At 39.0% G+C, this 12,336-nt stretch overlaps 1 protein-coding gene across 2 annotated transcripts in view; it reads right to left on the bottom strand.

The window, feature by feature from the left end:
• The window catches only part of KANSL1L (KAT8 regulatory NSL complex subunit 1-like), a 154,289-nt gene that overhangs the window by 26,325 nt on the left and 115,628 nt on the right, over positions 1-12,336 (bottom strand). The gene's annotated exons all lie outside the window — the stretch shown is intronic.

Raw genomic sequence — 12,336 nt, 5'->3', positions numbered from 1 at the left:
GCCAAATAACCAATTTCATCGCTTGCAATTTCTACCTTCCACAAAACACTAGAACATGAATACAATTTCGCCAAGCTCTTTGCCACTTTATAACAAGGATTACTTTTCTTCGAGTTTCCAGTAACATGTTCCTCATTTCTATCAGGTTTTGTCTGAATGGCCTTAACTAATCCATATGTCTACCAACATTCTGTTCAGGATTATTTAGGCATTCTCTAAGAAGATGGAGGCTTTCTCCAAAGTGCTCCTCTTTTCTTTCTGAGCCCTCATTAGAATCACTTTTAAAGATCCGGTCACAACAATACGGGTGTTTCTAGCATGCACCTCAAAACTCTTCCAGCCTCTATCCATTACCCAGTTCCAAAGCTACTTCCACATTTTCAGGCATTCATTACAGCAGCACTCCCACTTCTCAGTACCAAAATCTGTGTTAGTCATGACTTTCCAGAAAAACAGAACTGAGAGAAAGAAAAAAATTTATGATAGGAATTGGCACATACAATTATGTAGGTCAAGAAGTCCCATCATCTGCCATCTGCAGGAAAACTGATAGTGCAACTCGGAATCGAAAAGCCTTAGAATCAGAGGAGCTAATGGTATAAATCCCAGTCTGAGTTCAAATGCCTGAAAATCAGGAGACCAATGACCAATCAAGTCCAAAGGCCTGAGAACCAGGAGTGCCAATGTCCAAGGGCAGGAGAAGATACACCAGTTCAAGCAGAGATGGCAAATTCAGCCTTTCTCCACCTTTTTGTTCTAGTCATCCCCTCAATAGATTGAATCATGGTCACTTGCACTGATGAAGATAATCTTTATTTAGCCTAAAAATTCAAATGCTAATCTCCTCTGGAAACACCCTCACATACACACACACAAATACTGTTTTACTACCTATCTGACCATCCCTTATCCCAGTCAAATTGACACATAAAATTAACCATCACATATGCCTTGATGTAATTTCCATGTATTTGTTCTCTTGGAGGTTCACAGAACTTCTTGAGTTTATGGGTAGATGACCTTTATTTGAGGGATATTACTATTTTTCAAATGTTACTTCTGCCTTATTCTTTCTCCTTTTTTCTAGGCTCCAATAACATATGGATTTTTTTTCATCTAGTCATACATTTCTCTATTTTTCTGTGTTTTTTCTTTATCTCTGTGCTTCCATTTTAGTGTTTTCTATTAATTAGTCTTTCAGTACACTAATTTTATCTTCTGCTCCACCTAATTTGTAGTTAAATTTATCTGGTGAGGCATTAATTCCTCATGTTGTATTTTCAGTTTGAGAATGTTTATATAATTCTTTTTTAAAAAAAGGATTCTAATTATCTGGTGAAATCATGTGTTTTCATCTACCTGTTCTTTATTTTTTTTTAACATATGAATTACATGAACACAATTTAGCCAAGCTCTTTACCACTTTATAACAAGGAGCACTTTTCCTCTAGTTTCCAATAACATGTTCCTCATTTCCATCTGAGGTTTTATCAGAATGGCTTTAATGTCCGTATTTCTACTAACACTCTGTTCAGGATTATTTAGGCATTCTCTAAATAAAATGCATTTAAAGGCATTCCTTTTAAATAATCATTTAAAAGTTTTTGCCAGCTAAATCTACTATCAGACTCACTTGAGTATCTGTCTCTATTGTCTGTTTTCCTTTTGAATTTTGGTCATGTAGTTCTTTTCACCATGCCTACTAATCTTTGATTGAATGACAGATGGTATGTTTTAAAAACCACATAGGTTCCAAAAGATGTGATCTTTCTCTAGTGGGGGTTCTCTCTCCCCACTATTAGCTGGATAAAATAGAGACTTCTCTCCTTAATCTGAGAGTATGAGTAGTTAAATCTGGGTTGCAGCCCTAGTATGATTCATACATATGATTTGCCCCTCAAGGTTTTCAACCGAATATTTATTTTATAGAATTACCCCCAGTCATCCAGACCTCTAATCTTAAGAGTATACTGAACAATGCCACCCTGCTTACAGGGGACTTTTGCCATTTATGTTTTAAGCATCCTACTCTGTGCAGCCTCAGTATTCAGCAAATGTTCTGAGGAAAACATTGGTCAAAAATGCTCTGAAGTGAAAACTGGCCATGTGCTTCACGCCTCCTAAAACATCACCAAAAGCATCCCCCATAACTATCATTACTGGCATTTGCATCAAATCTGAAACTTCCTGCCAGAGCTTCAGGGTAATAGTGGTTGCATGCAGAAGCCAGCTTCTGGAGACCTAAGTTAGACTTTCTCCTCTAACCTTTATTTTTATTAATTCTTTTTTCATATGTCCATTTATTATTTCTCTCTGTGCTCTCTTTTGTGTAATTTTATTGAGCTCAATCTTTCAACTCAATTCTCTCTTTAGCTCTGTCTGTACACTTTTTAATCATATTAGCAATTTTCTGATGTATTTTCCTTGAAAAAATTACTTATTTTTACATTTTGTATAGGATAATTCTAATATTTGAAGTTATTTTATAGGAATATGTGTGTGTATATGTGTGTATATATATGTATACATATTTATACAATATCTCTAAAATGTTTGTGTATATGTGTATATACACATACATATACACATTTTAAGAGATTTTGTATATTCATACATTTGCATGCATATATTAACACATATGTGTATGGTTTTGTTTTTGTTTGTTCATTTCTTCTGACTCTCATGTGGCCCTAGTGTTGTGTGTTCTGTGATTTTTTTTTTTTTTTCTTATTGGGAATTCATTTTTGTTGAAACTTTGTTCATGGGATATTTGGAAGCTTCTGTTGAGAGTTTATTCCCCTAGAAAGGATGTCTATTGTCTGAGCCAGTCATCTAGAACTACTGTTCTAACCTATTTTAAAACCCAATTCTTATCTTTAAAACAAAAACAAAAACACTTGAGTAGCATGATTTCAAACTTCAAAAATAAAAGAGGCCTGACTTCTTCTTATAAATTCTACATAGCCACTGTATTTTCCCTTTTCAACCACAGCCCAAGGCTAAGAAAGGCAAATTCTCTGCATCTCTGTGCAGTAGATCTGAGTTCTAGTTCACCCATTCACAAAGTCTATAGCCTGCCATTGGAGACTCCTGGCTTTATGCAGAATTTCTAAAATGATTCCTCACATCTTCCAGGTTTTTGCCTCCAGTCACTCTCAGGAATATCAAATAAAAACTTCTATGGAGTTTAACTGGAAAATACTCATAAGAAAGCTTCAGACTTCAATGGGTCACTTCTTTCTCTGGATTCTTAGTATGTTTCTCTTCTGCCCCCTGCCCCACCACACTTCTCTTTCTTCTCCCTTTCTCTTATTCTGAGCATTTTTTTTTAACCAGATGATTTCTGTATTGTACAAAATATTCTTTATATTTTACAGTCTATTTTGTGGTACCTGGAGGTTTTTCTACGGTAACGTTCCTACCATATCACTGGAGTCACAAGTGCAAAATTGGACCTAGCAACTGAAAGGTCACTCTGACCTTTAAAAAACTGTTTCAGGGAGGCTGAGGTGGGAGGATCACGAGAGCCCAGGAGTTTGAGTCCAATATGGGCAACATAGTGAGACCCTATCTTTAAAAGAAAAATTTTCTTTTGATAAAATGATTTTGTTGGCTGGCATACTATAGTAGGAAATCAGAAGCTAAAATAAGAAACTAGACATTATAGTGCTTCTCAAGGAATGCAATGTGTGACAGAGATGATCACAGACACTTTCAAACTTGTGGAGAAAAGATATTAAGCAATAGCTACAATTGGAGTTGCTATTAAAAAATCAGTTTTGACAGTAGAAAAGGCATTTCATTTCTGCCCGTGAAGAACAGCTATAGGACTGAGGTCAAACAACTGTTTTCAGAACTTGGACCATAGGCAACACATGAGTGGTATCTCTGGGAAATGAACAACAAATGAGGCAATCCTGTATATCTACCAGTTTGTTGCATGGTGGTATATTCCCAGACTTTGGCACAAACAAGGTGGCTCAGGTAGGGAGTAGCAGTCTAGCTGACTGGCAGAGACAGATATTTGAGTTGGGGAAGAACAAGGCAGCTGTAATTTGCAGAACAGAATGCCAGAAAAGAAGCAGAGAAAGGCTCCAGAAATCCTCATAGGGTATCTTTTAATCTTTTCCTAAATAATAATCTATGTATGCATAGAGTGAAACACCACCAGACAAATTTAAAAACAATTAATTCCAGGGGGTGGAAAAAAAGCATAAGAGAAGAACACAAAACATGGGAAAAACAAAAAACAAATGGCAAGATGGTCAATTTAAACCTAACCCTATCAAAATTACATCAAGTATAAATGGTCTAAGCACTTCTAATTAAAAGGCAGAAACTTCAGATTCGATAAAAAAGCCACACCCAAATATATAACATCCATAAGAAAACCACTTTAAAAAAGTAATAGGTAAAAAGCAAAAGTATAGAGCAGACATACCACTCAAGCGCTAGCCAGTAGACTGCTGAAGCAGCTATGTAAATATAGTAGTCTCCCTTATAGTGGATGCCTAAAACTTTTAAAGAGTGGCAGGTGCAGTGGCTCACACCTATAATAATCCCAGCATTTTGAGAGGCCACAGCAGGAGAATAGCTTGAGCCCAAGGAGTTCAATACCAGCCTGGGGCAACATAGTGAGACCCTCTCTACAGAAAAAAAAAAAAAAAAATTAGCTGGGCACAGTGGCACACACCTATAGTCCTAGGTGCTTGGGAGGCAGAGGTGCACGATCACTTGAGCCCAGGAGGTTGAGGCTGCAGGGAACTGTGATTGTGCCACACTCCACTCCAGGGCTCAAGTGATCCTTCCACCCCAGCTTCCCGAATAGCTGGGACTATAGGTGCACACCACCATGCCCAGGTAATTTTTGTATTTTTCTGTAGAGAGAGGGTTTCCCCGTGTTTCCCAGGCTGGTCTGAAACTCCTGATCCCAGCCCAAAGTGCTGGGATTACAAGAATGAGCCACCATATCCAGCCCATACACTCTTTTCAAGTGTTCATGGCAGGAGGATCACTTGAGCCTTTAACGTATTTTAATATTTAAATTACATAAATAGTATTGCTATGGAGAACTCATTCTGGGCCCATTTGTTTATACTTCAGCAAGTTCCCACATACTGTATTACTGTAAGTCAGTATCTGGTAGTCCTGTCCACCCTCCTCCCCTTCTCTTCATGGACCTTTATTTGTCCATATTCACTTTTGAATGTTAAGTTTCCAAAATAGACAGCTGGTATTTTGACTAAGATTACCTTAAATTCAGGAAACTGAATGTCTCCCACTTTTAAGTCTCTATATCTTATTATAAAAGCTTTATATTTGTTTCCGTAGTAGTCATATATATATAGTCAATTCTTAGAAAATTGACAGTATGCTTTTGGGAATGTAACTTGTTTTTTAATATTTTTTAACTGGTTATTACTAATGTGGAAAAATAGTTCTAATAATTTTTTGATTCTATTGGATTTTCTATGAAATTGCTTCATGTAAAAATAATGACAGTTTTATTTCACCCCTACAATCAAAAAAATTTTCCTTCAGAACTTTAAAGACAATTTTCTGTTTTCATCTAGCATCTGGAGTCATTAATGAGAATTTCAATTGCAGTTTCATTCCTCCCCATTATAGGTCATAATTTGCTTTTGTTAGCTGTTTTCCCTTCAGAAGCTTTAACATCTTATGTTCTAGATATTCAGAAATTTCATGAGAATCTGTTTAAGTGTGGGCTGTTTATTTAATTCACAATGCTCAAAAGTTTGTGGGCCTTATCAAACTGCAGACTTCATGCCTTCATTTTAGCTGTGGAAATAGTCATGTATAATTTTTATTTGTGTTCTGGGAGATTTATTTGACTCTATTTTCTAGTTCTTATACTAAAATTTTAATTCTAGCTATTTTATTTTAAATTTCTTTCATACTTTCTTTCTTTCTTTTTTTTTTTTTTTTTGAGACAAGGTATTGCTGTCATCCAGGGTGGAGTGTAGTAGCACGATCTATCAAGGCTCACTGCAGCCTCCACTGCCTGGCTCAAGCAGTCCTCCCACCTTATCCTCCAGAGTGGCTGGGACTAGAGGTGGACACCACCATACCTGGATCATTTTTAAATTTTCTGTAGAGACAGTATCTCATTATGTTGCCTAGGCTGGTTTTAATTCCTGGGCTTAAGAGATCCTCCTACCTCAGCCTCCCAAAGTGCTGGGGTTACAGGCCTGAGCCACCACACCAGGCCTTATTTTAAATTTCTAAAGGCACTTTTTTTTTTTGTTTTGTTTCATGATTGTTTCTTTAGTACAACAAGCTGCCGTGGAAGTTATTTTCTGTTCTTTGAATTACTAATTTCTTCCAAGGTCAGCTATATTCTCCTTGCTGATGGCTTTTCCTCATATGTTTAATGACTCAGAAATACTGCAAATGCTTTAACTCTAGATCTCTGTGTGGTTTGTTCCCTCCTCACTTCAATTAAGTCTCTAAGCAAACGTCAGTTATTCCAGAAAGTACTTCTGACTCTCCTATCTGAAATAAACTCCTTTCTCCTAGAATTCTCTATCTCCTTACTTTAGTTCTATTTTTTTCCCCAAAGCACAGCATTAGTTAACATTTACACTTTTTCCCTCAATTAAATATAAGCTCTGTGAAGGCAGGAACCCTTTCTATCATGCTCACCACGATATCTCTAATGCCTAGGCACTGTGTGGCACACAGTAGGTACTTAATATTTCTTTACTAGAAGACAGGAGGAGGGAAGGAAGAAAAGAGAGAAGGAAAGACATAATAAGTAGGTTATTCTAAATAGTTGTATATGCCTCTGCTATTGTACATGAGGGTCTGTTTCCTCAATAGGAGTCCTTCCTAAATGGAAAGACAATTAAATTTTGTATACGTCGGCTTTGCATATATGAATGGGACTTGTCAACTTGGCAGGCTTAACCTAGTGGAATTCTGCATCTCTCAAGTCTCATTGATGTTAAGCAGATGCTAACTAACCTTATGCTCATCCATATGAAAGGGCAGCATGAATGAGAGCATATTAAGAACTATAGCCATTTAAATGCAATGTGTTTAATGCTTTTTATCAGGTAACTTCAAGTTTATTTAAAGGCATGAAGGGAAGACAATGGTTCATTTTTTTTGGTCATAGGTGAAGTATCATTTGGATTACAATGGACTGTTTAGTCCTTCCAAACTTCTCCCGAACAATTAACATTGGGCAATAAAATAATCAACAAACGGGCCAGACGTGATGGCTCATGCCTGTAATCCCAACATCCCAACTTTGGGAGGCTGAGGTGGCCAGATCTTTTGAGATCAGGAGTTCAAGACCAGCCTGGCCAACATGGTGACACCTCGTCTCTACTAAAAATACAAAAATAAGCTAGACGTTGTGGCAGGCACCTGTAATCTCAGCTACTTGGGGGGCTGAGGCAGGAGAATTGCTTGAACCTGGGAGGCGAAGGCTACAGTGAGCCGAGATCACACCATTGCACTTCAGCGTGGGAAACAAACCAAGATTCATGTCAACACAAATAAACAAACAGAAAAAAAATACAAGATAATTATTTTGTAACTCAAAATAAGAAAAATTTTGAATTCTGACTCAAAACCCAAAAAGTATAATGAAAATGTTGATCAATCACATCAAAAAAATATAACTTCTGCATAGAAAGAAAACATTAAAGAGAAAAGACTATGAAAAAAAGTCATAAAAAACAAAGGGCAAATTTCCTTAATATGTATGTATATATCAGAAAAAAATATAATAAAATACAATTTCCTAATATAGATAAAGAGCTCCTACAAATCCATATGGAAAAGGCAACAAATCCTCAACAGAAAAATGAGCAAACGATATAATCAGTTTATATTATATAAATGAAAGAAAATATAATGGCTCTTAAACATATGCAAAGAATGGTCCATCTAACTCATATTAAAATAAATGTAAATTGAAACTAGATGGCCAGGCATGATGGCTCACGCCTGTAATCCCAGCACTTTGGGAGGCCGAGGTGGGCGGATCATGAGGTCAGGAGATTGAGACCATCCTGGCTAACAAGGTGAAACCCCATCTCTACAAAAAAAAAAAAATACAAAAAATTAGCCAGGCATGGTGGCAGGTGCCTGTAGTCCCAGCTATTCAGGAGTCTAAGGCAGGAGAATGGTGTGAACTAGGGAGGCAAAGCTTGCAGTGAGCCGAGATCGCACCATGGTACTCCAGCCTGTGTGACAGAGCAAGACCCCGTCTCAAAAAAAAAAAAAAAAAAACTGAAACTAGACTATAACACCATTTTCTACCTATCGCATTGGCAAAAAAGCCCAAAATTTTAATAATTTACTGTGTTATACAGATGTTGGCAAACAGGCAGTCTCATGCATTGCTGGTGGGAATGTAATTTGGTTCAATTCTATTGACGGCAATTTGGCAAAAAAATTAAAATGTATAAATGTACATACTCTTTGTCCCAGCAATTCAACTTCTGGGATTCTAAGAGACATACTCACAAACATGTAGACTGAACTTCCTCAACATGATAAAGGGCATGAAAAACTCACAGTTTATATCATATTCAGTGATGAAGACTAAAAGCTCTCCCTCTAAGATCTGGTACTGATATTCAACATTGCACTAGAAGTTCTAGCCAAAGCAATTAGGCAAGAAAAAGAAATAAAAAGAAAGGGAAGAAGGAAGGGTAGGAAAGGGGAAGAGGAGGGGAAAGGGAAAGGAAGGGAAGGGGGAAAGGAAGGGAAATGGGAAAGGGAAAGACAAAAAGGAGAAAGACAAAGAAGAAAGAAAGAAAATACTCCCTATTTGTAGATGACATGTTCCTAGATATAGAAAACCCTGAAGAACAAACAAAGTTACTACAGCTATTAAATGAATTCAGAAAAATTGCAGAGTACAAAATCAGTACATAAAAATCAGTTGTATTTCTTTTCTGTATATCAGTAATATGGTTTGGCTGTGTCCCCACTCAAATCTCATCTTGAATTGTAGTTCCCATAATCCCCACATGTCATGGGAGGGACCCAGTGGGAGGTAATTGAATCATAGGGGTGGTTACCCCCATGCTGCTGTTCTTGTGATAGTGAGTTCTCATGAGATGGTTTTATAAGGGGCTTTTTCCCCTTTGCTTGGTACTTCTTCCTGCCACAATGTGAAGAAGTACATGTTTGCTTCCCCTTCTTCCATGAATGTAAGTTTCCTGAAGCCTCCCCATCCATGCTGAACTGTGAGTCAAACCTCTTTCCTTTTTAAAAAACCCAGTCTTGGATATGTCCTTACATCAGCGTGAGAACGGACTAACACAGTAAATTGGTACTGCAAAGAGTGAGGTGCTGCTATCAGGATACTGGAAAATGTAGAAGCAACTTTGGAACTGGGTAACAGAACAGACTGGAACAGTTTAGAGGGCCCAGAAGAGAACAGAAAAATGTGGGTAAGTTTGGAACTTCCTAGAGGCTTGGAGGCTCACAAGACAGGTACATGTGGGAAAGTCTGGAACTTCCCAGAGAATTGCTGAATGACTTTCATTAAAATGCTGATAGAGATATGGACAGTGAAGTCCAGGCTGAGGTGATCTCAGATGGAGATGAGGAACTTGTTGGGAACTGGAATAAAGGTGATTCTTGCCCTGTGTTAGAAAAGAGACTGGCAGCATTTTACCCCCACCCTAGAGATCTGTGGAATTTTGAACTTAAGAAAGATGATTTCGAGTATCTGGTGGAAAAGATTTTTAAGTGGCAAAGCATTCAAGAGGAAACGGAGCATAAAAGTTTGGAAAATTTGCAGCCTGACAATGCAGTAGAAAAGAACAACCCATTTACCAGAAAAAAATTCAAGCCTGCTGCAGAAATTTGCATAAGTAACAAGGAACAGAATGTTAATCACCAAGACAATAGGGAAACTGTTTCCACGGCATGTCAACAACATTTACGGCAGCCCCTCCCATCACAGGCCTGGAGACCTAGGAGGAAAAATGGTTTTGTGGGCTGGGCCCAGGGCCCCCGCTGCTCATTGCAGCCTTGGGACGTGGTGCCTGCATCCCAGCTGCTTCAGTTCCAGCCATGGCTAAAAGGAGCCAAGGTGCAGCTCAGGCCATTACTTCAGAGGGTGCAAGCCCCAAGCCTTGGCAGCTTACATGTGGTGTTGAGCATGTGGTGTTGAACCTGTGCAGAAGTCAAGAACTCAGGTTTGGGAAGCTTCACCTAGCCATTGCGCACAGCCTCTTTTAGCTAATTTCTGTTCCTCCATTCTCCACCCACTGCAAATTGTACTGTCCAAGGAACCAAATTAATCTTTCAAAAGTAATACTTTTATCATTTCACTCCTCCACACCAAAACCATCACTGATTCCCTGAATCAATCATTGAATCATTATCATCATCAACATCATTCACATTTGATGAGGATTTATATGCCAGGCACTGAGCTAAATAGCTTTTTTTTTTTTTTTGAGACAGTCTCGCTGTGTCACCCAGGCTGGAGTGCAGTGGTGCAATCTCAGTTCACTGCAGTCTCTGCATCCCTGGTTCAAGCAATTCTTGTGTCTCAGCCTCCTAAGTAGCTGGGATTACAGGCATGTGCCACTATGTCCAGCTAATTTTTATATTTTTAGTAGAGACAGAGTTTCACCATGTTGGCCAGGCTAGTCTCGAACTCCTAACCTCAAGTGATCTGCCTGCCTCAGCCTCCCAAAGCTTGGATTACAGGCATGAGCCATCATGCCAGGCCTGAGCTAAGTATCTTTCAAATGTATTTTCTTATTTAATATCAACACACCTCTAGAAGGTAGCCTTTTTTTTTCTTTTCTTCATTGCTGATTCAGCGAGTTGTCCTTGTGTCCCAAAGCAGAGGCCAAGGCAAAGACTGTTTAATATTAAGGTCACAAATTTCTTCCATCCCTGTGTGTATGCCCCTATTTCTCCATCCCTTTGAATCTAGGCTGACCAAGTTACTTGCTTTGTCCTATAGAATGCAGTGGAAATTATGTTGTTTAAGATCTGTTGGGCTGGGTGTGGTGTTTCACACCTGTAATCCCAGTATTCTGTGAGGCCAAGGTGGGCAGATCACTTGAGGCCAGGAATTCAAGACCAGCCTGGCCAACATGGTAAAATCACATCTCAACTAAAAATACAAAAATTAGCTGGGCATGGTGGCACCCACCTGCAATCCCAGCTACTCGAGAGGCTGAGGCATGAGAATCACTTGAGCCCTGGAGGCAGAGGTTGCTGTGAGCCGAGATCATTGACACTGCACTCCAGCCTCAGAGAGAAAGTGAGTCTTTCTCAAAAAAACAAACAAAAGGGCTGGGCGCTGTGGCTCATGCCTGTAATCCCAGCACTTTGGCAGGCCAAGACAGGTGGATCATGAGGTCAGGAGATGGAGACCATCCTGGCTAACACAGTGAATCCCTGTCTCTACTAAAAATACAAAAACATTAGCCAGGCGTGGTGGCAGGCAGCTGTAGTCCCAGCTACTCGGGAGGCTGAGGCAGGAGAATGGCATGAACCCAGGAGGTGGAGCTTGCAGTGAGCCTAGGTGACAGAGCGAGACTCTGTCTCCAAAAAAAAAAAAAAAGATCTGGAGCCTAGGCTTCAAGAGGCATGTAACTTCCTCCTTGTCATATTGGAGCACTGTCCTGAGGTGCCATGGAAGGAAACCATTGTAGCTAATGCAGCATGAGAGGCCACAACGAGAACTGAGTTGTCCCAACCAACAGCTAGCATCACCTGCCAGAAAAGCAAGTGAGTCCCACTTCCTCCAGCACAGCTGGCCCTCCAGCTGAATGTAGCCATATGAAGGTAGCCCTATTTTTATGGATGAGGAAAACAAAGTAGTAAGTAATTTGCACAGTACTACACACTATTAAGAAGTAGAACAAGGACTACAATCCAGTGTGTCTTCTAGAACTTATGTATGAAACCACCAAAATGTGCTGCTTCCCTACAAAAAGTAACTTTTAGACCCTTTTAAATTTGGTACCTTTCAAATTTATCTACAATTATATAAAGCATATTTTCTCACAGAAATATGTTATACATGCTATAAATTTGTATCTCCAAGTCAACCCATAGAAGTCCCTGGAGTACAGAATTGTTACAGCAAGGTAAGGAAATCCTCAACTAAGATAATTCCCATTTTCTAAAGCAGGTGCTGCAGTAGGTGTGGCACCAAAGAAAGAGTTGGCTTCCCAGCAGCATAAAAATACTACTTAAGTAACTTTTTTTTTTTTTTTGTGATAGCTGGAGTGCAATGGCATGATCTCGGCTGACTGCAACCTCCACTTCCTGGGTTCAAGCAATTCTCCTGCCTCAGCCTCCCGAGTAGCTGGGATTACA

Source organism: Colobus angolensis, unplaced genomic scaffold, assembly GCF_000951035.1.
Source record: "Colobus angolensis palliatus isolate OR3802 unplaced genomic scaffold, Cang.pa_1.0 Scaffold95, whole genome shotgun sequence".
Lineage (NCBI taxonomy): Eukaryota > Metazoa > Chordata > Mammalia > Primates > Cercopithecidae > Colobus > Colobus angolensis.
The sequence above is the reverse complement of the archived record's forward strand: the minus strand, read 5'-3'. Positions and strand labels throughout refer to the sequence as shown.